We start from the raw sequence: 27,234 nt of genomic DNA on the forward strand, positions 1-27,234 counted from the left end.
AACGGAACTTTGGACTGCCTCCCCCTCTTTTACATTTTCTAGAGAAAACAAAACATTAACCACTACATTAGCATATCAGTTGACACCAGAACTGTTTTCAAATTGAAAACCAACAACATCTTCAACAGAATACTTTTTGTTTCTGCTGTGACCCTGCTACAGCACAGGCATTGTCCCCAGCAGTAATTCTGCAATGCCGGTAAGAATAGCTGTGGTGCCTACTGGACTCACTCACCCCCGCGGCGCCCCACGCCGTTTTTTGCTGGGCGGCAACTTACTAGACATCACTTTCGTGCCATCTAGATTTCAGCGCGTTCTGCTGCCTTGGAACTATTCGCACAACAGACCGCTACTGACAAGAATATTTCATTATTGGTGCTGTCAATTTCAATAAATCTATTGGATAATTCAAAAGAAATTGCCACGGTCTCTTCGTTGTTTAAATGTTTTTACTGTTTTTGTTTTCTTGTATATATTTATATGTTATTAAAGTTTTATATTCCTACTACTTTGTTGGAGTGCTATATATTTTTAATGTGACACATAATTGTAAAAACTTTGATGTACAAAGAGTCATTCCTGGAATCTTCCGCTTCAGGCTCGGTCCCCTCCCCAATCACAATACAGGATGGTTTTCAGATAGTAGGAACACGTGTGGTGTGACGGATCTCATCGGGTGTGGGCCTTGATCTACTATAACTCCTTTGAAGAGGGGTGATTCTTTACAGCTGGGGCCATAAACTACATCTGCAGGGCTAGCTGATAGCCTGGACAATCGGACACAGAGAAAGAGGAGTGTCAGAGGGTGCGGTAGTGAATAGGGCGAAAGGGAGGTGTCGGGCGGGCACAGAGTGTGATTCTCAGGGAAGAGCAGCGCAGATGGGGGGAGGTTTATTGCCCATGCATAAGACAGAGAGCGGTGGTGACCAGTGCCTAGGGAAGATGCTTGCGTGGGTGAGGAGCCATGCTACGAATCGACAGCGTGCAGAGAGTGGGTCTGGTCAAGACATCTAAAATGGCTGCCGTGCACGACAAAAGTGTGGCATTTCAAAAAAGGCAAGATGGCGCAGACAATGTTTTTCAACACTTCCTCATTTCCTTCGAATCGAACGTTAACAGACGTTGGGGCATATTACCAAAGTTAAGCGATATTTATCGCTAACGATGCTTACCAACCAATTTTTTACCACTAAGCATCGTCAGAAATTATCGAAGATAAACCTTGCTATTATCAAGGTTTATCGCAAATGCGATAATAAACGCCGCAATGCATGAATATCGCTAAAAACTCAGCGATATTCATGCATTACCGAGCTAATGCTCTTAGCCATGTTATCCACCTCCCATTGGATAACATGGCTAAGAACTGCTCAGGGCAGGTGTTACTTTTTGGAGATATTCGCGCTTAGCGCGAATATCTCCAAAAGTTGGTAATAGGAGATAGATATCTTGCATGTTGTAATGCAAGTTATTGTGGTATATGGAACTCATACCATAATCTCTCAGGAAAGCAGAAACTGATCCTTTTGGGACCGCCTAAAAAGGCCTAGGGGGTGAGGAGTACTCTACTTTGCCCCCTTTTCACGTTCCGAACTATTTTATTTTACTCTCTTCTGTAATTACACAAAATAGCAGCGATAAGATGCATCGGAGACACACAGTGAGAGAAAGGAGGCCGGAGATGAAGAAGAGATGTCAAATACACATTGGAGATAATATAGTGGCAGAAGGGAAGTAAATATGAGTAAACTTACCATGTAACATAAAAATGTTGCACTCTATACTATGAGTCTCATTTTATACTACAATCACTTCGCTACAACCTCATAAATTAAAAATAAAAATGAATAATGTCTCAAACAATTTTTGATTTCTAAATATAAATTTATTCTTCAGAATTTTCTAAATTTGAAAGAACTAGTAACATGTCCTCATCAGCAATGTCCTCATTAAAAGTCTCCAATGATGATTCTTGTAACTCTATGGTCTCCAAACACTCGATAAATTCGCCATCAAGAGATTGATCAAAAAAATCATTCAAGTCATCTCCTCCTTGTGACAATATTTCATTATTGGTGCTGTCAATTTCAATCAATGTAGTGGAATCATTCAAGTCATCTCCTCGTGACAATATTTCATTATTGGTGCTCTCAATTTCAATCAATGTAGTGGAATCATTCAAGTCATCTCCTCCTTGTGACAATATTTCATTATTGGTGCTGTCCATTTCAATCAATCTAATGGAATCATACAAGTCATCTCCTCCTTGTGACAATATTTCATTATTGGTGCTCTCAATTTTAATCAATGTAGTGGAATCATTCAAGTCATCTCCTTGTGACAATATTTCATTCTTGGTGCTGTCCATTTCAATCAATCTAATGGAATCATACAAGTCATGTCCTCCTTGTGACAATATTTCATTATTGGTGCTCTCAATTTCAATCAATGTGTTGGACAATTCAAAAGAAATTGCCACGGTCTCTTCATTGTGAGCCATTTTATTTTGAAATTGCTTGCTGTAAATTGCAGAAAAAAATAATCACTTTCATTTATCGTTTTTAGTAATACATAATATAAAACTAACTTTATCAAGTATTTAGTATAACAGAAGGACTGCAAATAAATAACAGAAAACATTTTTCAAATTATCTTCAAGTGTACAACATAGTTCCCCTTACAAATTAACAACTCACCTTTTTAAAAGTAGCAGAAGTGTTAGTACTGTGTAAATCAAACACCAGAAATTCACCACCAAAAATTCCTCACAAATGTACCTCAGACAGTAGTATCACAAAATGGCTGTGGTTTCCTCTCATTTGACATATATACATAACCAATTAACTTTCATCACACACAAATACAAAACCAAAGTAACATTTTAATTGGTTCTAAATTTCAACACTTTCAAATGTGTTTTCCCCATGCAATTTTCCATAGGACATTTACATACGTCTACAGCCTGAATGGCTGAACGGAATTACGCCAAACTTGGCAAAATGGTACATCAAACCTAAGAGGTCAGGAAGGATCTACTATGCCCCCTTATGGTCATTTCCCCCTTCGCTTTGGCCTCCTCTTGTCTCTCAATCCTACCGAGAGACAAGATGGCGGCCGCTACGGACTGTTTGGAATGTTGACAGACGCCGGAGAACCAATCAGCTTCGCAAAGCTCCGTAACGCGAAAAGTACGCGAAGCGGAGCGCTGTTACAGATATATATCTTTTTTTGAATGTTAATTTCTCAAAATCCACTGGAGCACATATATTGAGACCTAGCAAAGGCACATCGGGCTACCAGTCCCTAATATTTTGCCAAGTTTCGTGCAAATCCATTCAGCCGTTCGATTATTATTATTTTGTTTTTTTTTTGCCCCGCGGGGCCCTTTTAAAACCTCCACATCAAACCTAGGGGGTCAGCGAGGATCTACTATGCCCCCTTATAGTTATTTCCCCCTTTGTTTTGACCTCCTCTTGTCTCTCGATCCTACCGAGAGACAAGATGGCGGCCGCTACGGACTTTTTGGAATGTTGACAGACGCCGGAGAACCAATCAGCTTCGATTCACAAAGTTCCGTTGCGCGAAAAGTACGCGTCCTGGGACGCTGCCAGGTCCGCTGTTACAGATATATATCTTTTTTTGAACGTTAATTTCTCAAAATCCACTGGAGCACATATATTGAGACCTAGCAAAGGCACATCGGGCTACCAGTCCCTAATATTTTGCCAAGTTTCGTGCAAATCCATTCAGCCGTTCGATTATTATTATTTTGTTTCTTTTTTGCCGACGCTGCCAGGTCCGCTGTTACAGATATATATCTTTTTTTAAACGTTAATTTCTCAAAATCCACTAGAGCACATATATTGAGACCTACAAAAGGCACATCGGGCTACCAGTCCCTACAATTTTGCCAAGTTTCGTGCAAATCCATTCAGCCGTTCGGGCTAAAAGTGAGGCCAACCGCCCTATGGAAAACTCAATGTTAAAAACACGTTTTGGGACCCCCCTTTTTTCTCGGCCCCCCCTTGACGAACCCCCCCCAAATTTTCAAGGGCTGCTCAGAAACAAAATGTGCCATTTTCCTGAAAATTTCAGCCAATTCCGTCCACAAACGCCAAAGTTATTAGACATAGAATTTTGAAAAATCCCATAGAGAAAAAATCCTAACTATATATACCTACTGGCGACCGCCAGTAGGTAATATATATATATATATATATATATATATATATATATATATATATATATATATATATATATATATATATATATATATATATACATATATATATATTTGTTTGCCACTAACTTGTTCCTCTGATACAGAAAGAGAAGTCAGGACACTCCAAGGTGCTAAATGTTCTTTATTTCATTATAGATAGCCTCCTGCCGACGCATTTCGCCTTTACAGCTTGGTCATGGGGAGCCAAGCATTGTTTTACTTCCGTATAAATTCAATTTGGCGATTAAACATAGAAAGTGGACTTGTGCAGAACCAGCAGAAAACTGAGCGGTGCCATTTTGTAATGGTACATTTCGTTTTAAGGCTCGATTTCATAATATAAAGTGCACATGCAATCAATTCACATTCCCTTTTGAGTTTATACATTTATATAATTTTAATTTGTATAGCATGGTTTGAATCAAATACATGAACGGAATCGAGTACAATTTCATATCACCGAGGCTTAATATAAAGATGGAAATAAATCTTTGAATAATTTTTTTTAAAGCTTTATTCGGTTTCAGGGGGAAAAAACAAGTATTCGTATTTCCTGTAACCCTGTTTATAACAAGTGCAGGCAAACATATGATTGTGTGTATGATCAAACATGACCCCAACTTACAATTCGTCGTCTATATGTGCAAAACAGTCATGCCCTAGTGGGCCCGGTGATGTCTATTGTCTTTCTGTTTTATTGAATATAGACTATGGAGAACAGTTTGCCACTGTGAATGCAACACTCTAGTGTATTATCATTTTGTTTTGCTGAGCTTACTCCCGCCCAAGTGGGCATATGGCATCAGCCATATATACTCAATATTCCCTTGTACGATTAATTTGTCAAATGAAAGTCACTTGAATTCCTCATGGTTTGTGAATTTTCCCGAGCCATGTTGTTATTTATGCAGTATTCTCCAGTTTCTACAAAGACCTATTTACAAAAAACAGAAAACAAAATATCAAAAAGTAACAATATATAAAATGATATATACACTTTAAAATATTAGATTCAAAAATGTCATTGTCGTACCGATCCATCTGTATCACAATCAATATATTGTATAGTTTAATCTATGTTTTTGATCTTTATGAATCTTAACCAGCTTATGCTCTACTAATGTTATAATTCTCTACTCCCAAGTTATCCAAGGTGTATAGCTAGTACTTCACTGGAATTCAAACCCACATGGAATAGTGTCTCAAAGTTAATGATGTATCTATATTCTAAAACCCTGAGTTGGCGCTCTCTATCACCACCTCTCTGTTGTATTACCGCATCCAAAACTACAAATGATAAAAGTTTGTCATTTTGGGCTTGGAGAGCTTTGAAATGACGAGCTACAGGATACTGCTCATTGTTGTAGTGTATTGCTCGTTTATGCTCCAATATTCCTTTTCTTGCTCTGTGTATTGTACTGCCAATGTACAACTTCTTACACGGGCAGATGAAACAATATACACAGAATTCCGTGTTACAGTCATAGCTCCCCTTAATTATAAAGTCTTTGCTACTACTCGGTACCCTGATTTTAGTACAGTTTTTACTACGTACATATGCCTTGCCTGTTATTTTTTCCCGTCTAATAGTGATCTGCGATGATACTGCATTTTGCCTCATTTCATCTTTTTTGGAGATTACCCTTTCCTGAACATTATTTGCGGGGATTCATGTAGATATTTATCAAGAACCGCATCTGTTTTTAAAATATGCCAGTTGTGGTTTAATATCTTTCTTACTTTGTACGCATGGCTGGTAAGTGGTAATAAATCTAGTTTGGTTCCCAGCCTGAGCATCCTCCCTTTGTTTAGGGATTAGCAGGGTGGATCTTTGTACCTTATCTACTTTGTCTATTGCCACTTGTATTACTTTCTTTGTATAGCCACGGGCTTGAAATCTTGATCAGTACTGCTATTTCTCTAAGCTAGAATAAGTTCTTCAAATGGGATACTCTGGATAGGACTGTAGCACTGGAGGCAAATAAGAGACTGTTGCCCACAGTTTCTTTCCTATGAATTTTTGTCACCAAGTGATTACCTTGCACTGACGCCTCCACATCCAAAAAGACTACCATTGTCCTACTCATCTGTGAGTAAGTTCTATGTTTAAGATGTTATTGTTCAAAGACGATATGAATGCCGTAGCAATTGATTCATCACCTTTCCAAATTAAAAAAATTGTCGATGAATCTTGTCCAAAGTATAATCTGTTCGCCATACATGTCACGCCCACTGGACACCTGTTCCTCCCACAAGCCCATGAATACATTTGCATAGCTGGGGGCGAAGCAGGTGCCCATTAGAGTTCCCTGTGTCTGTCTGTACACTTTTCCATCAAAGAAAAAAAGTTGTACATCAAGCAGTAACTTATCATCTCGATCAGCATCTCAGTGTGCAATAACAATGAGATTGATCTTGCCCGTAGAAAGTGGTGACTGACCTGGATCCCCAAATAATGTCGAATAGATGTGTATAAACTTGTAACATCTAGTGTAATAACTAGGTAATCTTATTCCCATACTAATCTATCAATCATATTCAAAAAGTGCATTGTATCGCTCTGATATGCTGGTAGTGCCATAACAAAAGGTCTCAAATAAAAGTCAATATATTTGGATGTCGTCTCTAATTGTGACCCTATGGAGGTCACTATTGGCCTGCCCGGTGTAGTGACCAGGTTTTTGTGTAATTTAGGTAGTAGGTAAAGTAGAGGAGTTTTGGCGTGTTTACAGCATAAACTCCGATATTAATCCCACTCCAATAATCCTTTGTCCCTCTAGTCATAGCATTTCATTGTACCGTGTGTTAGAAGCTAGTACCTCTGCTTTGGATGAAATCTGATAGCAATTTTGTTCAATGAGTTGTCGTAACCCCTCTTTCAGATACTCATCTTTAGCCCACACCACAACATTCCCCCTTTGTCAGATTGCCTTATCACTATGGTTGGAATATTTTTCAGGTCATCTAATGCTTTAATCTGAGTGGCTGTAAGATTGCGTTTGGATTGATGTTTATCCGAATATCTCATCTTTTTTAGATATTTGAAAACACTTTTTTCAAATATTTCAAGCACATCACAATGCAAAATCGGTACAAATGTTGACTTGGGTTTGAATCCACTAGGACAGGCATCATCAATTCTTACATTTAGGTCATCAAGATTAACCAATGACTCGTCATGTTGTTCACTATTGTCATTCAATTGATCCAAAGTATGTAAGATTTCTACAACTGATATACATAGATTACACAATGGTGTCTCTCCCCATGTTGGTTCAGTTCTGGGTGCATGCAAATGAAACGAAATGTACCATTACAAAATGGCGCTGCTCAGTTTTCTGCTGGTTCTGCACAAGTCCACTTTCTATGTTTAATGACCAAATTGAATTTATACGGAAGTGAAACAATGCATGCCTCACCGTGACCAAGCCGTAAAGGCTAAACGCGTCGGCAGGAGGCTATCTGTAATGAAATAAAGAACAATGAGCACCCCGGAGTGTCCTGAATTATCTTTCTGTATCAGAGGAACAAGTTGGTGATATTTTAGGATTTCCGGAATCCAATCAGGACCGCCGTGCAGCAAAGCCCCATACTACTGGACAAACGTGAGTGTATAAATATGTATGTATACTAATGACAAATCTATTAAAAAAAACATTCTATTATACATTAAAACATTAAACTGTTTAAAAATCTTTAAACTTGTATTTACCACTACAGTCACTGGAACAGTAGGGAAAGTGATGGATAGCGGATGGGTAAAAATTAATATTCCCAAGCCAATGAGTGCAACAGTATGGAAAGTGTTGGATATCAGAGGGGCAGAACTTATTATTCCCACTCCAGTGAGTGCAACAGTAGGGAAAGTAGTGGATAGCGGAGAATTTATTTTTACTATTCTCACTCCAGTCAGTGAATCAGTAAGAAAAGTGTTAGATAGCAGAGGGGTAAAAAATACTATTCTCACTCCTATGAGTGCAACAATAGGGAAAGTGTTGGGTAGCAGTGGGGTAAAACTTACTATTTCCACTCCAATGAGTGCAACAGTTGGGAAAGTGTTGAATAGCAGAGGGGTAAAAATTCGTATTCCAACTCCAGTGAGTGCAACAGTAGGGAAGTGTTGGATAGTGGCGGGATAAAAGTTACTATTCCCACTCCAATCAGTGCAACACTAGGGAAAGTGTTAGATTGTGGAGGAGTAACAGCTAATATTCTCACTCCAGTCAGTTCAAAATTTAAAACAAACAAAATATTAACAAAAACTAAAATATTTTAAAAATAATTAAATAAACTATATAATTATGATGAAAACTAAAATACAAATATATTTATTATTACAAATTTAAACAATATATTATAATGTTAAATGCATATGACACATACCTACAAATATTATATTAAATACAATTTAAAAAAATGAAACATAAATATTTTTAATTAGAAATTATTTAGAAACAAAAACATTAATTATTAAATACATTTACTTTTTTTATTTCCTACCCTTTAACAACCCACAATTCACAACCCGCATCTAAATAAAAAAAAGTTTACTTTCATAATTAACATAATTAATTACCAATTACAGAAATATTATTAATTCTAAAACACATTAAAACTCATAAAAATTAAATAACTTCCCACCCTTACCTCTATAATTGCCACAAACCAATGCTAAAATTAGACAATAAAAAAATAATTACACAATTAAAACATATTTTCAATTAAAAAACTAATAGTATTTAACATCTAATTATAAAGTAAATAAAATTGATTTACTCTCTACTCTTTACCCCTATAAAAATAAAACCCACACACAAAAAATAAACAATTACCCCAATTAAATATCAATTAATTAATCAATTAATATTTATGATCAACTAACTATTAATAAAAAATAAAACAAATGAATTCCCAACCTTTACCCCTATAAGCCCCACAACCCTCATCTATAATTAATTGCACAATTTCCATAATTAATTTACAATTAATTAATTACCAACTAATTATTATTTAATCAAAAATAAATTACTTACCATCCTTACCCCTATAAAACCCACAACCCACACCTAAAATGAATTACATAATTTCCATGTATAATTTTCAAATGATTAATTAATACTAATTAACAACTTATTATTAAATAATTTAAAAAAATTACTTCCCACCCTTCACCCCTATAAACCCCACATCCTGCACTTACAATAATTACACAATTACCATGATTAATTAGCAATTAATTAATTAATATTGATCAACAACCAACTCATAATTAATGAATAATAACTTACTTCTCGCAATTATAAAATCTCTATTAAATAAATATTAATAAACAAAAATAAGCATTCATTTATTATAATAAAATTACTTCAGTAGCAGCCGGTGGTGGGAGTGCTGCCAGGTGGTGACGCGAGGCGGGGAAGAGGCAGGGTTGGGTGTAGTAAACCCTGGAATACGACCCAACAGAGGTAAGTAAACATATAAATAAAGAAAACAAAATTCGATGCGCGCACTGCATCGCATTTGTATTTTTTTTTATGGTCCTCTACTGAATTACTTCCCACTCTATTCCCCTACAAACCCACAACCCACTACAGAACTAAAAAATGCAAAATGTTATTAAAATAAAATTGATAACTACTAAAAATTTAACACATATATTAAAAACGTAATCATTCTTTCACAAAAAAAATCACATACATTTGAAATATATACTAAAATACATGACACTAATAAAAAAATCGATATTTTAAACAACTATATTTTAGCAAACGATATTAATGACTTCTATATTTTTAAAACTAACATTTCTTACCTTAAAATCAATATAATTGACCACGATTTTCTTGCTGTCGATATTTCTGACTCACGATATTTAGGACTCGATATTTCTGTAGATCGACATTTCCAACTTGATATTCTGTCTGCACTCCATCCACTTGTTTAGATCCAGTACGTCAACAAAAATCCTGAATTTGCCATTTGGTTTTCATGTGAGCACCAGAGGGCTCAACCACTTCGAGGCTTCAGTGTGCAATACCCAACTAGGGGGCTGATTAAGATGGAGGGCGGATCACCACCGCTTGCATGGCAGTGGCGATCCACCCTACATTTCCCCCGCCATATTAGTATGGCGGGGGACCCCGGTTGATGAAAAGACCGTCTGCCAGTTTTCCCTCCAGTCGACCAGTCGACTGCGCGGAAAAGGGGCTAGATATGGTGGCGGTATCTGCTAGAGACATTCCTCCATATTAGCATTGGTACGGGAAGCAGCCTTTTCATGGCGGCAATGCCGCCACGGAAAGGCATGCAGATTTTGTTGTTGGGGTCCCATTGCGGGCCCTCAGGTTGATGGGGGGTGGGGGTTCACCATTGTCACAGACAAGGTGGCAGGGACCGCGCAGTGCCTGTCACCTTGTGCATGACAATGCACACAGTGCATTTCCAGCATTGTGGCGGGTGGTGCTGTGAGCACCGCCTGCCACAATGCTGGGAATAGAGGATGCCACCGCCACGTTGGTGGTGGCATCCTAATTGCAGGTGCAAGACCGTTGCACCACTCGCGGCCGGTCCCAGCACCGCTAGGGTGGCCATCCTAATCGGTCTCCAGATGTATGTCTGATTTCTCCAATGTTTTCCCCAACCTCTTCAAGGTGTTGACATTAATCAAGGTGAAGGGACAGGATGGCTACCTCCATATCTGCACTTCTTGCCCTTCTATCTCAACTGTACATAAAGGTGGATAACAAGCATTGTTCACATTGCACAAATCTACATCTTCTTCATCTTCATCCACAGCTACTGCTACTTCATCCTCTCCGTTGTTTTCCTCTCTGCTCCACATATATTCATGCACATTGTTCACTCTTCAGTTAATGGTATTTGGCTCATTCTTATACACCATTTCAAAGGGTCCTGTTTTGCTGCATGTGCAGCATTTCATTTTCACAACTGTACAGTTATTTACGTCATCCCCACTTCTTTCAGGAGTCAGCAGAAACATAGTTTGGGGGTAGAGGGGAACTATGATTCATCACGGCACGCTATAAGTGTCTCTTCTTCCATAGGCTTCTAAATATGTTTTGAGTTCGTCCCTTGCATTGCTGATTCTCATCAAAAGAATGAGATGGGTATACAACGGATTCCACTATTTACTGTGCTGCCTTTCCTGTATCTCTTACGTCGTGTTTCTTTTGACAATTCTTGTGCCAGTCTTTCATGTTTTTTTGTTTTATTGAAAACAATAAAATGAGTCACTTCTGTCTTTCACAGGTAAACAAGACATCGTTTACACTACACACTAAAATCTTACTGTCATCCATCGGCTTTGTTAATTAGCTAGAAATTGTGACTTTTTAAATTTTGGAACATGTAACTAATTGCTTCATTATGGTGTCAGAAGCTGCTATAATTTCCAGGTAAAGTTTAGACCCACAGCATCATTTCTTCAACTCTGCCACACAGTTTGCCTGAAGGAAACTGAACGGTGCCATGTGCAAAAGTGAGTTTAAATGGTGTAGTTAGGGCATGTCTCACTGAGGGACATTATTCCAGTGATCTAACTAGTTATATTTTGAGTAGGATTAATAAATTGTAGTTTCTTTTTTTTTTCTCCTCATTCGCCTCTAACCCCAGACAACTAGAAGGTTGGGAAGTCGCCACTGTTACTCGATTTGAGACATAGGCTCTCTAGGGATATACCCAGATCTATCGCCCGCCTACCATTAGCTGACAAACCTCCTTCCTGTTGCTGACCTCTCATTGTCGTCGAGAGGGTGGTCATGCTCTCTTCTGATTGTTCGTAACCGATGACTGTTGCTTACAACTCACCCTAAATCAAACCTAGACACCAAAAGAAATAGGCGAGGCCTAGCACAGTCTGACAGCTTCCCATGAGGCTTAAACACAGGACAAAGAGAATTTTTAACTGAGCTTCTTTAAAGAAAGATAACTAACTAATGTTTAACCGGGAGACCAATTAATCAAACAATCCCACATGGCTTTCTTTCTACTACCCTTCAGTCTGGCCAAGTCTCTCCGAGAGGTTTTATACAAGGTGGACAACCAATCTGAATATGTAGGGGGTGTAGCCTCAATCCATCTTTTACATACTTCTCGTCTTGCCAACAGCATAAAGTAGAATAAAAAACTCCTACTCAAGCCTTTAATTTCGCTTGATATAACAAAAATGACCTGGCTAAGAGAAACATGTACTGGAAGGTCCAAAATATCTGTGAAGGTGTCTCCCAGAATTCTTGGCTGGCTGGACAGTCCCAGAACATATGTATATTAGGGGTGTTCACCATACCACATTTCTTGCTTTCTGGCAGGGGGACCACTCATAATTTTTGAAAGCCAAGCCGGGGCCCTGTGTATAGAAAAATAGTGGTTTCTCCTAAACCAGGATGGTTTTACAACTGTAAATAAGGTTTTAAAAGAAATTTGCCACCAATCTACCCAATCTATGTCTGGTATAGCTGATCCCCACAGTTCTTCGGCTAGCTTAAAATCCCCATCGATAGCCTCCTCAATACACCAGTAGAAGAAAGATACTTCTCTCTTCCCTGCCGGTCTCTGTACCAGTTGCTCTTCTAGTATGTTTCCTATACCTATAGGTTTTTTCAGACTCTGGGACCAACTCTGTATTTGTAAATATTTCGACCTGGGCATACCCTTCTCCGTTTTATCATTTAGTAATGCCCAAGTTAAGAGTGAGCCCTCAACCACCAAGTCTCCCCACACCAGGAACCCAGCTGTTTTTAGAGGGGCTGACAATTTATCCTTCAGACAGCCTGGGGTTGCCGGGGAATCCCACAGAAGAGCCCGACTTGAAAAGTATCCTAAACCAGTACATTGTTTGATTCTCGTCCATGTGCGAGCTGTACTCAATACGACCTTCAGCCTTATCTTCTTACAACATTTCTGGTCTCCATATTTAAAAAGAAAGCCCTCTTTTGGTAGCCGCATCTGATCCAACATAGCCAAAAACATTACCCCCTTCCCTGATGAATCTGGAGATTTTAACAACAATCCTGAATGCGTCAGCTGAAATGCCCTGGCATAGTACTGTAAATCTGGCAATGTCAGACCCCCCCTTTTCCCTCCGGTGCCTTAATTTTTTCCAAGATATCCTCGCAGTTTTGTCTGCCCACACAAATGAATTATTAGATTGCTGGAGTTTAGTAATTGCGCATGTCTCAAAGAATAAAGGAATGGTGTTGAAAAGAAAAGTAATTTTTGGGAGGATTACCATCTTGATTAAATTAATTCCCCTCAAAATAGTTAAAGGAAGATGGGCCCAAGTCTTCAAGAGTTTCTGGCATTCTTTTGAAACATTCGCCAGATAGGTCTCAGAGATCTTATCTATATTGTGGACAATCTTTACTCCCAAGTATCTCATTGCTTTCTTGGTTTGATGTTGACACCCCGGCAAGTTCCAAGCCATTATCTCGCTTTTTCCTGCATTGACCTCATATCCTAAGACTAGATCAAAGTCCTGTGCTAAGCGAATGACATGGGGTTGGCACCTCCAAGTCTGATGAAAGGATTAAGGCATCGTCAGCATACAGTGCTACCTTCCTCTCCCATGCTCCGCATCTAAATGGTGTGATACTCGGCTCCTCCCTATGACGTTGAGCACAAGGCTCTATGTACATATTAAATAGGAAGGGAGGGAGGGGGCAGCCCTGTCTGTTTCCTCTTTTGATCTTAAGGGGTTTGGTCTGATTTCCGTTGACCAGAAGCCTCGCTGAAGGATCACTATATAAAAGATTAATGACTCGACTAAAGTTTGACCCAACGTTGAACACTGCTGCTAAATAATTCAATTTAACCCTATCAAATGCCTTGGTGGCATCTAGTATCATTGCTGCCAAAGGGAGAGAAAAGGTGGAAGCGAAATCAATAGCACCTATAAAATCAAGGGTAAGATCAAAAAGATTCCTTCCCCATAAAAACACTTTTGATTTGCGTGCAACAAATCACCCGCCACCGCACCCAGAGTATCAGCCAAAATTCTAGTAAAAACCTTATAAACTGTACTTAAAAGTGAAATAGGTCTATATGACCTACAATTGGCTGGAGACTTTCCAGGTTTTGGAAGCAGTATTATGGTAGATCCTCCCCAGGAGGTAGAGGGCCTCATTCCTTCAAGCAATATTTTATTAAAAAGGGTTATCATTGTCGGTAATATCACTTCTTCCAAAAGTTTATACAATTCTACAGGAAGGCAATCTGGCCTGCGGCCTTACCCGCTTTACAGGTGGAAATGGCTTTTTCTAACCTCCTGTTGAGATATCTCTGAATCTAAGTTTCCTCTTTGGGAGGCACTCTAAGTAGTTAGGTTGACCTGATTTAGCCATTCCAGTGCGCGGTTACTATCTACCTCATGTCCTTCCTTATATATATCTTGAAAAAAGGTTAAGAAAAGCTTCTCTGATCTCTTTATCACTAACTACCGGAAGATTAGTGTATTTGTTATCAATTTATTTATGTGCACTGTGCCAGAGGAGCAAGGGGGGAACATGGCAGCCGTGAGCTGAGCGGTTGCTTGCCGCTGGTGTGTTTGTGTCCCTACTAGCGCTGAAAACGCGTTTCGATGAACAGCAAAACGGTGGCAGTAACAAGGCATGAAACACAATGTGAAATTTTGCAAAAGCTAATATAAATTATCGACTATTGCGGCTAATTCGGACACTGCGCGCGTATTTTTTAAAAGACGACCGTTGGAGTTTCTGGCCCGGCTTACCTGAAAAACCCATCTTGGAGGCTCCGGTTTGTCCAGGGATGTGCGTGGGAGCGCTTATGGATCTCTCGCTTTGGTTTGAGGCAGCACAGGAGCTGAGAAGGGGCCGGAGGGCGGTGCTCGTGGTCTGCTTCATCCACGAGCACAAGTTGCAGCGTCAAGGCTGCACGAGAGAAGATTGAGGAAGCAGAGGGAGCAGGTCATGGGTTGCCGGTGGTGAGCTGCGGGTTGGCCCCAATGAATGTGTGTCCTGTACTGACTTAATGTGCACTATTGGGAAGCCAGGAGGAGGGGGTTACAAGTAAAGTCACAAGTAAAGTTATTGAGAACAGTGAAAACGGTGAGCTTGTATTACCTCTTCACCTTGGGAGCCGTCGACAGATAGTGGAGGCCCAGGAGGTCCAGGGGGCCCAGGAGGTGGGACACCTAATACCAGTGCAATACAACCTGTCGGAGACTCAGAAAATACTAATACTACATTTGTGATTGGAAAAGCCCTGACAATACAGACTGCGAAGCGGGGCAGGAAGCGAGGTGTGGAAAAAGGGTCCATAAAAGAGAAAATTGTGAACAAGTCTGAGAACATTACTAAGCTCCATTTTGTGGGCAAACTCGCCACAGATGCATATAAGGAAGGTGGAACCTGTAAAGAAACATAAACAGAGCCTATATATAGCTCTGATAGCTCACCCTCACAGTCCTCTGAGATTAAGGGCAGAGGCTCCACAGTCATTAAGAAGAAGGGTCACCCCCTAGACTCCAAAATAAAAATCACTCCTTCACTAAGGTCGTATTTTAAAATTCTTCCGCAAGTATTAGAGGTAGCAAAGCAGGTAGAGATTTTCAGGAAAGAACTGGCATCAACAAGACAGACCACTATAGGTTATACGGAAGAACTCGATTCAGGAGAAAACTCAGAAAACATCTTAGGAAATACCTCTACCCCTATTTCTACCCTTCTATCAATACTGGCTATATTTTGTTTACCTGCCGTACACTTGCTGAACCAATTTCAACCAGTTAGAAATTTTGAACCTTCAGTAGTAGGCATAGTAGACATAATAGGTACAATTATGTCCTTAGCTGAAGGTAGCGAGCATACCACTGACGAGAACCCCGTCACAGGAAATCCTGGGATCAGTGGCAGAGGCAGTGGCAGTGGTAACGACAACAGTAATGGTAACAGTAATGACAATGAGAGTAGTTGTGGTACTGGTGCGGGTTATAGTTGTGGAGAAGGGGAAGGTTTTGGAAAAACAGAGTTCCTCAGTGGTATCTTTAGAGGCTCTTTCTTCTACCCTATCTTCAGACATCAGAAAGGGATTTTCTATCTCAGAGTCGAATCGAGGAGAGATCACATCAGGCTTTTCTTTGAATCGCTTGAGAAGAAATTTGACCTTTTAAACTCTAGAACAGTAACTATAGAAAACTCAGTGGAGGAGCTCAAAGATGATGTGGGAGTTGTTAAAGCTGATATTGCGACTCTCAAAAAAGAAGAAGTTGCGCCTCGAGACAGATTAGAATCACTGGAAAATATATCCCGGCGAAACAATCTACGTCTTTTGAATATCCCTGAGGGGAAAGAGGGAGAGGACTTAAAAGCTTTCAGTGTAACCCTCATCAAAGAAGCAGCTCAGATTGAGGAGTCTGAGGAGGACCTGATGAGAGACATATAAAGGATCCATAGGAACCCCTTTAGGAGACATCCCAATCGAACAAAGCCGAGAAAGATTTTAATACATTTCCTGACTTTTGCTCTGAAGGAGAAGATATTAAAAGCTGCTCTAAAACAAAATGCATTGAAACCTAGGGACTTCACTATTGAAATACGTTCGGATCTAGTGCGAGTTACATTAGACCAACAATGAAAGCTGGGAAAAAGAAGGAAGACTTCAGGAAACTCGGGCTGTTGCCCAATTAAAATTCCCAGCACATCTAACAATTATGCATAACAATAACATTTATAATTTAATGACAGTGCAGGAGGCGGAGGAGCTTTTGGGAAACCTAACCAAAACCTCTAACAGGATATTAAAATTGGAAAGATACATTGCAAGATCTATTACAGGGACTCTCAGCTGACATACAGATATACATGAGTATTTTAGGGTTAGGAATTAGGTGTAAATTAGTATACACGGAGATCAAGAGGGCTATAGATGTCATGGGGTCACAATGCAACATAATGCAACATCACACAACATAGTATAACATAATAGAACACTATATTAGCCCAAGACCAGACCCAAATTGAAATACATCACCAGAAATGGTGGTAATAAAGTTCTTAGCTGTCTGTTTAGGGTATAAAGATGGAATAGTTGGAGACAGAGTGCCCCAGCAGACAGAATCTGGACATATAGTCCAGGTAAATGAGGGAAGGGTTCTCCGGGGAGGGTTTTTTTGGGGGGCTGGAGAGGGGGAGCACGGTGAGGGAGCATTTGGGTAAAAAAAAATCCTCATTTGCCTATTGGCCAGATTTGATTCTATTAGTTATTGCTCTTGGTATGGTGCAGACATTTGAAGAAATCAGGCATATTCAGGTTTCCACCTTACAATCCACCATGAAGCCGTTACAGTTTTTATCCTGGAACATCAATGGAAAAAAAATCTCCCATATCTTAGTGACTCCCACGCACAGATGATTTTTTTACAAGAAACCCATCTCCTGAGAGAAGAAATAAGTGAGTTCTGTGGGAAGCTCAGATGGGTGGAATACTGTGTCAGTTCCTGTCCAAGTGCTAACATTAGGGGGACTACTGTCTTAGTGAATAAACAAGCAAAAGCTCGGCTTCTAGATACTATGACAGACTCAAGTGGCAGATAGGTGATTGTCAAGCTATTTGTTAAGAGTTCTTACTTAACAGTAGTAGGTTATTGCGGCCCCAATCTGGACGACCCTACACCTTTAAAAACAATTTTGGGGAATTTGTTGGGATTTCCAGACTCGACCATCTTAGCCAGAGATCTTAATATAGTCCTGAATCCTCAATTAGATAAATCCCCAAGCAGTAGGGCAAACAATGTATTCAAATCAAGGGCATACCGCCAGCTGATGATGAGGCCAAATGAAGTATCTGATATTTGGAGGGAAAGATCAGGCGCATTTTATAATCGGATATATGGACACAAATCTAGGATTGACTACATGCTGATTAGCAATGACTTGAGGCGTAAAGTCGAGGATATAGGGTATATAACCCCTCATTTATCAGATCATGCGGCAGTGTGGATGGACCTAAATCTAGTAGAAAAAGAACAACCAACATTCGATCGTACCCTTCTTTTAGAGGAATCAGAAGCTTGTTATCTCAGGAGACTGAGTTCTTTTTTTAAACACAAACATAGGCTTGGCAAAGATGCGAGTGGTGTGGGACACTTTGAAGTCCTATCTAAGGGGGTTAGTAACAAGTAGGATCTTCCACAAGAACAGACAGAATAGGGAGAATATTGCACACATTTCAAGGTGAAATGTAGGAGGTTGAAAGGTTGATCAATAAGGAGGCTGCTCAGAAACCACACTCCCCAAAGGAGTAAGGGTCAAAGGAAAAAGTTTAAAGACTACAGCAGATTCAATCCCCAAATCTAATCAATAACAATACACAAATAACCTGGTAGTCTGACAAAAACAATGTAAAAAAATATGAGAGGCTAGAGGAATAGGTTACAATAGTGATCACCTATCAAATGGTGACCACTGGCATAGCTACAACAAGTACGACTCCATGACAGTAGAAACCCAGAGGAGGGAAAAAGGAAATAAGGATTTCCATCAACTGCCCTTGGTGGCCAGTGTCATCATTTGGAACTCCAAAGGTACCCCTGTCACCTCTGTTCTACTGGCAGCAAGCCAGAGACCGGTGAAGTAGGTGTTATAAGAGACCAATGAAGGAAGGAAAAGAAAGATTGACAGCCTAATTATCCAAAAGGGTATACTGACCGAAACAATCAAATGCAGTGCAAAAAAGAATATCTAAGTGAGGTGAAGTTAAAAAAGATTAAACAGCAATCCAAATACCTTTATTAATGACTGCTGTTGATCTTAATAAAATAGGTGTCGGCATGTAACAAATCTGCCGGATGTAATTGGTCTACTAGTTTCAGCCGTTATGGGTCACAGAACCCCGGGTTTCGTCAGGACCTTAAAGTGAAAGCTACTGCATAAAGGTGCAATTTGAAAAAAGTGAAACAAATATACACAAAACAGAAAGACATATAGTTATCACAGTAACATAACTTGTGATATTTCACAATACCTCTATACAGGAAGGATGGCTATTCATACCTGTAAGGATAAAGAAACTCTGTAAGTATGCCTCATAAACCTATAGCCTCTCTAGTGCTCAATAGTTACAACCAAATACATTGAATTATTGTACACTCACCTGTCCTGTGTGAGGTATGAACCTCACCTCACCTGGCTCAGACTCAGGTCAAGGGAGGCACCGCCCTATAGTAAAAACATACAGGAACAGTCCGTGGATCAAACTTACAAGTAAGCCTAGACCGGCCGTTCTGTACATATTACCCTGCTCAGAGGAAACTTGCCAGAAACAAGATAGACAAATCTAACCAAATATTCTAGCCGAAATGCTTCCTTAAAAGTATCTTGGTGGTAACCCTGAAGCACTATTCGGTAGTATGGAAGAAAAGGGATGACAATACACAATAGCTGACTATAGCGCTGAGTTGAAAAGTAAGGGTTACTGCCAAACAGCATAGTCTGCCATTCCTAGCATAGACCAAATTTAGTCTCACAGAGCTAAATTAAGGAACGTCACAGTAAAAGGGTATGGGTGTCTTGGTGAAAATTGATATTCAGAACCACCCAATTGTCTGTGAAGTGCCCCTAAGCACTGGCTTCTACAATGTGTAATCGGTAAAAAGGACTTCGAAAGTTACCGATCTTAGAGCTGTCAGCGCCCGAGAGTCACGAATCTCGGTGTGAGCGTCTAGTCCCGCAGAAAGCAAAAAATGGATAGAAATAATCACTCACCTCTCCGTCGGTACCTCAGTCAGTGTACTGAGGCTGGGGGGGGTGGTGATAGATCGTCCGTGGCCGCCATTAAAGCCTCACAGACCCGGACATGTGATCGATGACGTCGGCTCCATCATGTCCAATCGGGTGGAAGGACTACAAAGTGAGGTCATCGGACGCATTTCTGTAGTTCGAAAAGCATTCCACGTTCGTAAAAAAGCTTTATTAAGCATACATTGCTCCTCCTCATCGATTTTTTTAAGTCAATGTGAAGCAGTATCTCCTAATGACTAGTGGTTATATTATAAGATGAGTAGGGAGCAGTGGATGTTAGAACTTGACATAATTGTTTTTTTATGGCTTTCATAGCGTTGTCCGCGGGATATCATCGTTCAATCCCTGCTTGTCAGTTTTCAATTTAAACACCCATCTCTGTTCTTTAAGAAAGAGAAATTTAGTCTTGTCATTAACATGTGGTGGTATAAACAGTTTTTCTAAAACAGTCCAATAAAATTCTTCTGCCTTGTGATTCTTTTCCAGGAAATGCCTGGTAAGTTTGGTGTTAGATTTTTTACAACGGAAGGTACTCTTGTGTTCCAGCATCCGCTGTCGTACCTTCCTGGTCGTCATGCCTACATAACGTTCTTTACAAGGGCATTCAATAAGATACACCAAATGATCACTATTGCAATTGGAGAAGTGTGTTTGTATCCATGGTTTATGTGTGCCAATATCAACAGTTTTCGATTGTTTAGTTTGAGGACACATAGAGCAGTTGCCACACGGAAAGTGCCATTGAACAGGAGGTAAATCCCAGAGAGTGTTGGGCATACTGGGTTTGATGTTTGGTCTGGTGTGTACCAGAAGGTCACGGAGATTGCGCCCTCTCTTAAAGGCAAAAAGGGGCAGAGGAATTTGTTCTTTTTTGGTGTTAAGGAATCGCCAATTCTTACGAATACATTTCTGTAGTCCATTACTCAAGGTACTAAAAGTGTTGACACAAGTCATGCGCCCCAGAGGAGGCTTTACAATTTTTGGTTCAAGCAGGGCCTCTCTATGATTGTTAGAAGCCCTCTTACAGGCTCTTTTCACCAATTGAGGAGGCTGACCAAGTAATAAGTCAGACATGTTATGAAGTTGAACACTCTGAAAAAGATCACTTAGAAGACATTATCCAGACCAGGATTTCAAAACGATGGGAAGCTAGTAAGCTCGCCCATTTAGAATATGGTGAGAGAGCCAGCGAACTCCTGGCGTGGAAGGCAAAAACAGACAGGGCACGAAACCTAATTAAACAAATTGATAATGAATAAATTGTATTTTCTTGATTATATAGAATTGTTTGTTCTCTTCTTATTCCTCTTTTAAAAAAATAATATACACATATCGCCTTATCAGTATATATTGAGTTGTTCTTTGAAAACACCTTAAATCTGCTATCCTGATTAGCAGTTAAATTAACAGGAGATTGGAGATGCTTAAAAATAGAGGTTGAAGGGTGACCTTAAAATAACATTTTAGTTCAATGTAATTTTAGTGGCACTTAGGATAATTATTATATTTGGGTACTTTATTCATTGCTCTTTGTGTCTTATTGATTTTTTTTATCTTTTCTTCTTTTTGCTCTCTTTTAAAATTTGCAGAAAACTCCTATAGTGGAGATATATTCATTGGATCTTTGAAAATACTTTACATCTGTTATTCAGACAATCAATAAGACATAGGAGATGCTTGGAAATAGATGTTGAAGCCAGGGTGCTGGTAAAGTTATATTCAGCTCAATTTCAAGTTAGCTATTTTATTTTGTTCTTTTTTTGTGCTTTTTCTGACTTATGTTTGCAGTATATGAAGAAGTTAAACTCTGAAATGAGAATGGTGAAACCAATTACGAAGAAGTCATAACAATTAGCCTGCCCTTTCTTGGGATTTTAATTACATAAACTATATTTAAACCCAATAATGTACCCTAATGTATTGATGGATTATATTATAGGATCGTTTCAGCACCTAATTAGACTGGAAATGATTTCACAGCAGCGAATTATGTTGAATGTGATAAAACAAATTAGTATAAAAGTGGATCATTTAAATGTGGTAAAACCAGATCAATAATAAAATGTTTTTTCACCTAATATATATAATGAATATAATAAGTGATTGGAGTATTATATTTCTAATGTAATTATTTCTTGTTTCTGTTTTATGTTACTTTTTACTGATGTCACCCAGCCATGAAGAAGCAGTGGACTCCCCTCTGCGAAGCACTGTCAGCTGTCCCTTGACAATCTTTGTACATTTTGTGGATACTGAATTGAACACAACTGGAAAGAAATTACACTTTTTTGATTTTGTACAACGCAAATAGTTTTACAAAACGGAATGCAATACACATACGATGATGGTTATTAATTCATGAATTTAGAAAATTAAAGAATGTTTACATTTGTAGAAAAAAAAGTAAATGATTTTCTGATTGTGAGATAGATTCCCCAAACATATTGTCGGACTCTTGTGAGCCAACTTTGCATGTAATGTGAAAAATATTGTGTCAGTTCTGGGACTTTACAACCAGATCGGTTTGAGTATCTGTACGGTCACTGGTCACAAATAACAGTGTTCCTTTTGTGCCTCTTACAGACCCTATACAACATAGAAAGCGTTTCTCGTTCTTTTTTTTAATAAGGATTAAGGAATATGTTCAGTACATTCAGCTCCATATTTCACATTCTACTAAAGGCAAGACTTTGAGTGCCTATTTTTTTACCTATAAAATACATTTTTATTATTTGCTTTTTCGTAAATATGCGAAATGGTCAAAAAAGTATGCAAAATGACCTACAATTATGCAAAATGAAAGACTAGCATTTGGCATTATATAATAGTGATAAAAGCGTCCTCATTTCCATTTTGGAAGCAAGGATGCATTTTGAGCTACAAAACATCACAAACACCACAGGTAGCAGCCACTTGCGTTCTAATCATTTGCATTGTTCTCATGTACTTGGACTAAACTTTTAACACGCACAGCACATAATTATGTGACATGCCATAATAGCGTAATTTCTGGAATTTCATTTATGAAGCGTAACATGAAATTATCAAACTTAAGCAAGGTCATGCATTTATAACAGACACTTTTCCCAGGCCCAGTGCTTTGCAAAATAGGTGAATGCAAAGGCGGATCATTCTAATTATCATAAGTAGCAAGAGAGAAGGATTTGGAAAAATTGTCCCAATTTAACAAATGCAGCAGTGCTAGTTTGCGTTTCTCTTTCACAGAGTAACATATTTCTAATCGGTATTGAAAAATATAATAATTCAAATGAATACAGGAGATGTTGTTTGAATGAAATTATTGTAATCTCTTTTTTACTGTATTTCCGTCCTATTCTTGTTCACATTTTGTACACAACTGTGTCAGCAGGCTGTGAACATCTATATGTTTCTGTTATGATGTTGATCATAGAGATTACAGGGTAGGACAGGCCTTCTTCCCTGTCCTTCTTCTTTGTAAACTCTGTGATCAAGTTCATAGCTGTAACCTGTGGAAGTTCACAATTGTGCACAGGTTATTGTAATATTGTTAAATACTGATAAGATGTTTTGTTAATGAAATATGAAACACACAATGTTGAATTTGTTAATTGTGAACGCCAGTATTGTTCTTTGTTCACAATTTCCTACCTTAATGGCTTAACATTTTCACTGGACTTGGGCATTGTCCACGTTTTGTGGGAGTGGACCCATTGCCTAACATAACTACTCATTTAATTGGATATTGTTGGCAGTAAATGATGTAAAGACCCTTTACCTCTCAAGCACACACCTTATCATTTAAAACCACTGAGCAGAATCTGTTTCTGATGGAATCTGAGAAAACCGCAGTCCATTTCTAATTTTCAGTCTGTTATGACCTTCATCCGGGACTGGATGAATCACAACCACCTGAAGCTCAACCCCGACAAAACGGAGTTGGTGCTGACAGGTGGTTGCTCCAGTCCCTGGTCTTCTTCTTTTTGGCCCCCCTCGTTGGGCTCCCCCCCAACTCCATCCCCCTCTGTAAAAACTCTTGGGTTCAAACTGGATCACCAACTCTCACTTCACTCTCAAGTCAGCACTGTGGTGTCCTCGTCTTTCCTCTCCCTCCCCACTATTCGCAAAGTTTCTCGTTTTTTTTCTTTCCCTGCCCTCAAACTTATAGTCCTGGCAATGGTGATCTCCTGCCTGGACTACGGCAATGCCCTTTATTGTGGTATGCCCGCGTACAGCGTGCGACGCCTCCAACTGGTCCAGAACCAGGCGGCCCGCCTGGTTTTCAACTTGTCCAAGTCACACCACGTCACTCCCCACCTTAAGACCTTTCACTGGCTCCCCATTCGTGAACGAGCCCAGTTTAAATTAGGATGCATCATTTTCAATGCCAGGTCCGGCTCGGCCCCTGCCTTTCTCATTTCTGAAATCCATTCTTACGATCCTCCCAGGGAGCTGCGTTCTTCCACCCAACAATTGCTCGTAGTCCCTCGCTTCAAACGTAAAAAGTGGGGAGGTTCCAAATTTTCTACACTTGCCCCTGCTTTTTGGAACTCCCTTCCGGCTCATCTGAGATCCTGCCCCCAGTACACCCTCTTTCGCAAGGCACTGAAAACGTTTCTTTTCACACAAGCTTTCTCTCCTTAAACCCCCTCTCCTTACTCTTGTTTTTCAGTTCCTCAGGGGTTTTCAATACTACACAGCGCCATGAAACCGATAGGTGTACGTGCGCTTAAGAAATATTTTAAACTCAAACTCAACCGCTATTGATAGGGCAATAAATGGCCGTAAAATTGCTTTTATTTTTGCTATAAACATTATTCATTAAAAAGGCTACCTTAAATATAAGTCTTACTAAAGTATGTGCCTTTAACGCAAACTGATGCCTCTGCATCTACGTGAAATGCGCTGTAACTTTGCTGAGCGGGTTTGATATGCCTGCTTGGTAAAGTTTTGGGTTTTTCCATATCAAACTCACAAAGCAGGAGCCGGCTGTTGGAAAACAAAACATTAATTGCCCTGTCATGTCGGGAGTTCTTTCCCAGTGCATGGAGGTCACCTCTTTTTTTCCTGTTAGAGAAGGTCTGGCTTTTTCTGGTAGCTCTGAAAAGAATACATATAGGGCATGTGTTCTTTCGTACATTGACTGATGGCCCTGTGCCAGATATGCCATCGGTAGAAGGTTTCACCAGTCAGGTGATGCTCTGCTGGTAGAAGGGTGGCTGGCAGAAAGGTTCCCCCACCCCCAAATGGGTCTGATAAATTACAAGCTTGGCAAACAGGGCAAGCATCATGTTTTGGCAAGTGGCCTGCAGCCACCAAACTCTAAATGGCCTCCTAAGTTCCCTGCTGTGGCCACAAACTGTTACAAAGTATCTTCACTGCAATATCTCAAAGACAGGTTGAAATGTCACAGTTCTGTATACCTATGCAAATCTATACAAAGCAACCCAAGTTTTAAGAAAGCATATGCGGGTGGAAGGTTCTCCTCTGAAAAAATAGATCACTGTGGAATGCACATCAGCGAAGGTAAGAAGAACAAAAACCCTGTTGATAATTGGGAAGTGTTTAAAAACCTCCCTGGTTTAGTTCCAATCAAACATTGGCTTCTGTTTTTAGCATTCATGTTCAATGTTTCTGGGTTTGTTATGAACTATATGAAAAGAAAACCTGGATTGATAAGATCCATGTCGCCCTTATCTCAAATAAATGCCCAGTGCCTTAGTTTCTTCACGAACCCCAAGAAGCGGCATCAGTTTCTAATCTGGTTAGTACTGCAGGTTTAGTGTATGCTGCTGTGTGTTGGTCTAGGGTCAAATTGTTAGCCTTATTCTTGAGGAAGTGTTAGTCGTAAATGGAGATAATAGCACAGCTTTACTATTGTCACTGGGATAGATGATCCAGCTTCAACAGCTGGTGGGACTTCAATTCCAAGGAACCCCTGGAGGCAATCTCTAAATTTGTCCCGTGATTGCAGTGCAGTCCAAGTGTCTTTCTCTGGCAAAAGTCACATACTGTGCACTGGTTCTCCTCCTTTCTTGCAGGGAACCATGTATTTTCACTAAACTCTAGTTTTGTTCAAACCAAGTGAAGTACATCTCAAATTGGTCAATCGAAAGCCAATATCAAGCCTTCTTCATATGGCCTGCACAGCGACCCAGTGCTATCAGCAGCAGGACTACAGAAGATAGAAACAAGACATGGAGAAGAAACATTCCTGTTTTGGTCCCTTTACTAGTTTAATAACATCTGGTAGGAAGTCCTTTGGAAATACTTAACTTGAACTGTCAGTGTACGGTGTTCGTAATGTGTTCCAGAAATAATCCCAGAGGTTCATTCTTGAATAGCCAAAGTTAACCAAATGTTCTCTAAAGCTGCATCATGTGAAGCCTGTTTACTTTCGGTGATTGTCTGAAACGTTGGGGTCTCTAGGTAAGAGAAAGTGTTTGGAAGGTCTTGAAGCTTTCCCATGTTTCTTCTGCCTATCTTTTAAACCCAAGGTTACTTTGAAATTCTGGGTTGTTGACCGGAATATCTACTAGAGAGAACAGCTGAACCACAAGGGTCACGTGTGATACGTACCTTTGATATCTGCCACCCCCAGAATTAAATGATTCCCGGATGAGGGTACGGTAAGACTATACACGCTACTGCTCATGATAACTGGCTGAAAAGATTTGCGACCACAATCCCTCTTATCTTTTCATATCTGATTGGATGGGAGGATTCCCGTAGAACCTTCACCCAATCAGGAGCCAAGAAAGGTGCACTGTTGTCTTTAGAATTCTATGAGCACTGGGAACAAGGGAACTAGATCAATAAAGCCAATAGGGAGCACTAGGCCAGCAGAATTCTACTGAAGCACTGAGACACTGTTGTCCTTATGGGTAACTAGCCCTTTGGGATCCTTATGAAATCCATTAGAACCCCGGACATCAATGATACATTCGAACAGCTATATATCACTGGGGCATTGATACACATTAGTAGCAGTTTGAAATTGAAGCTTTTATTTGGTATTGCCTATTGGAATCATTGGCACTGGAAATCCATGGTGGCACTGAGGCATTGCACTTAGGTGTTACTCAGCCATTGAAATCTCTGGTATAACTGCACCATTAACATGCGATTGGAGCCTTTGGCAGTACTGGGGCATTGCAACTTATAAATATCAGAGACCACTTTAAACCACAGTACACAGTGATCCATGAATCCTTCTGGCTGCCTTGTCACTCGTACTTGCATCTGGCACTTGAAGACATG

At 39.7% G+C, this 27,234-nt stretch overlaps 1 long non-coding RNA gene across 2 annotated transcripts in view; it reads left to right on the top strand.

Annotated features, from left to right (window-relative positions):
• LOC144824480 (uncharacterized) overlaps window positions 1–23,235 on the top strand; it is a 950,201-nt gene extending 926,966 nt beyond the window's left edge. For both annotated transcript variants that reach the window (XR_013608971.1, XR_013608972.1), the window contains exon 5: window positions 22,171–23,235. This is a non-coding gene — a long non-coding RNA (uncharacterized LOC144824480). The remainder of the gene's footprint in view (window positions 1–22,170) is intronic.
• The last annotated feature ends 3,999 nt before the right edge of the window (window positions 23,236–27,234 follow it).

Source organism: Lissotriton helveticus, chromosome 3_1 (assembly GCF_964261635.1).
Source record: "Lissotriton helveticus chromosome 3_1, aLisHel1.1, whole genome shotgun sequence".
Lineage (NCBI taxonomy): Eukaryota > Metazoa > Chordata > Amphibia > Caudata > Salamandridae > Lissotriton > Lissotriton helveticus.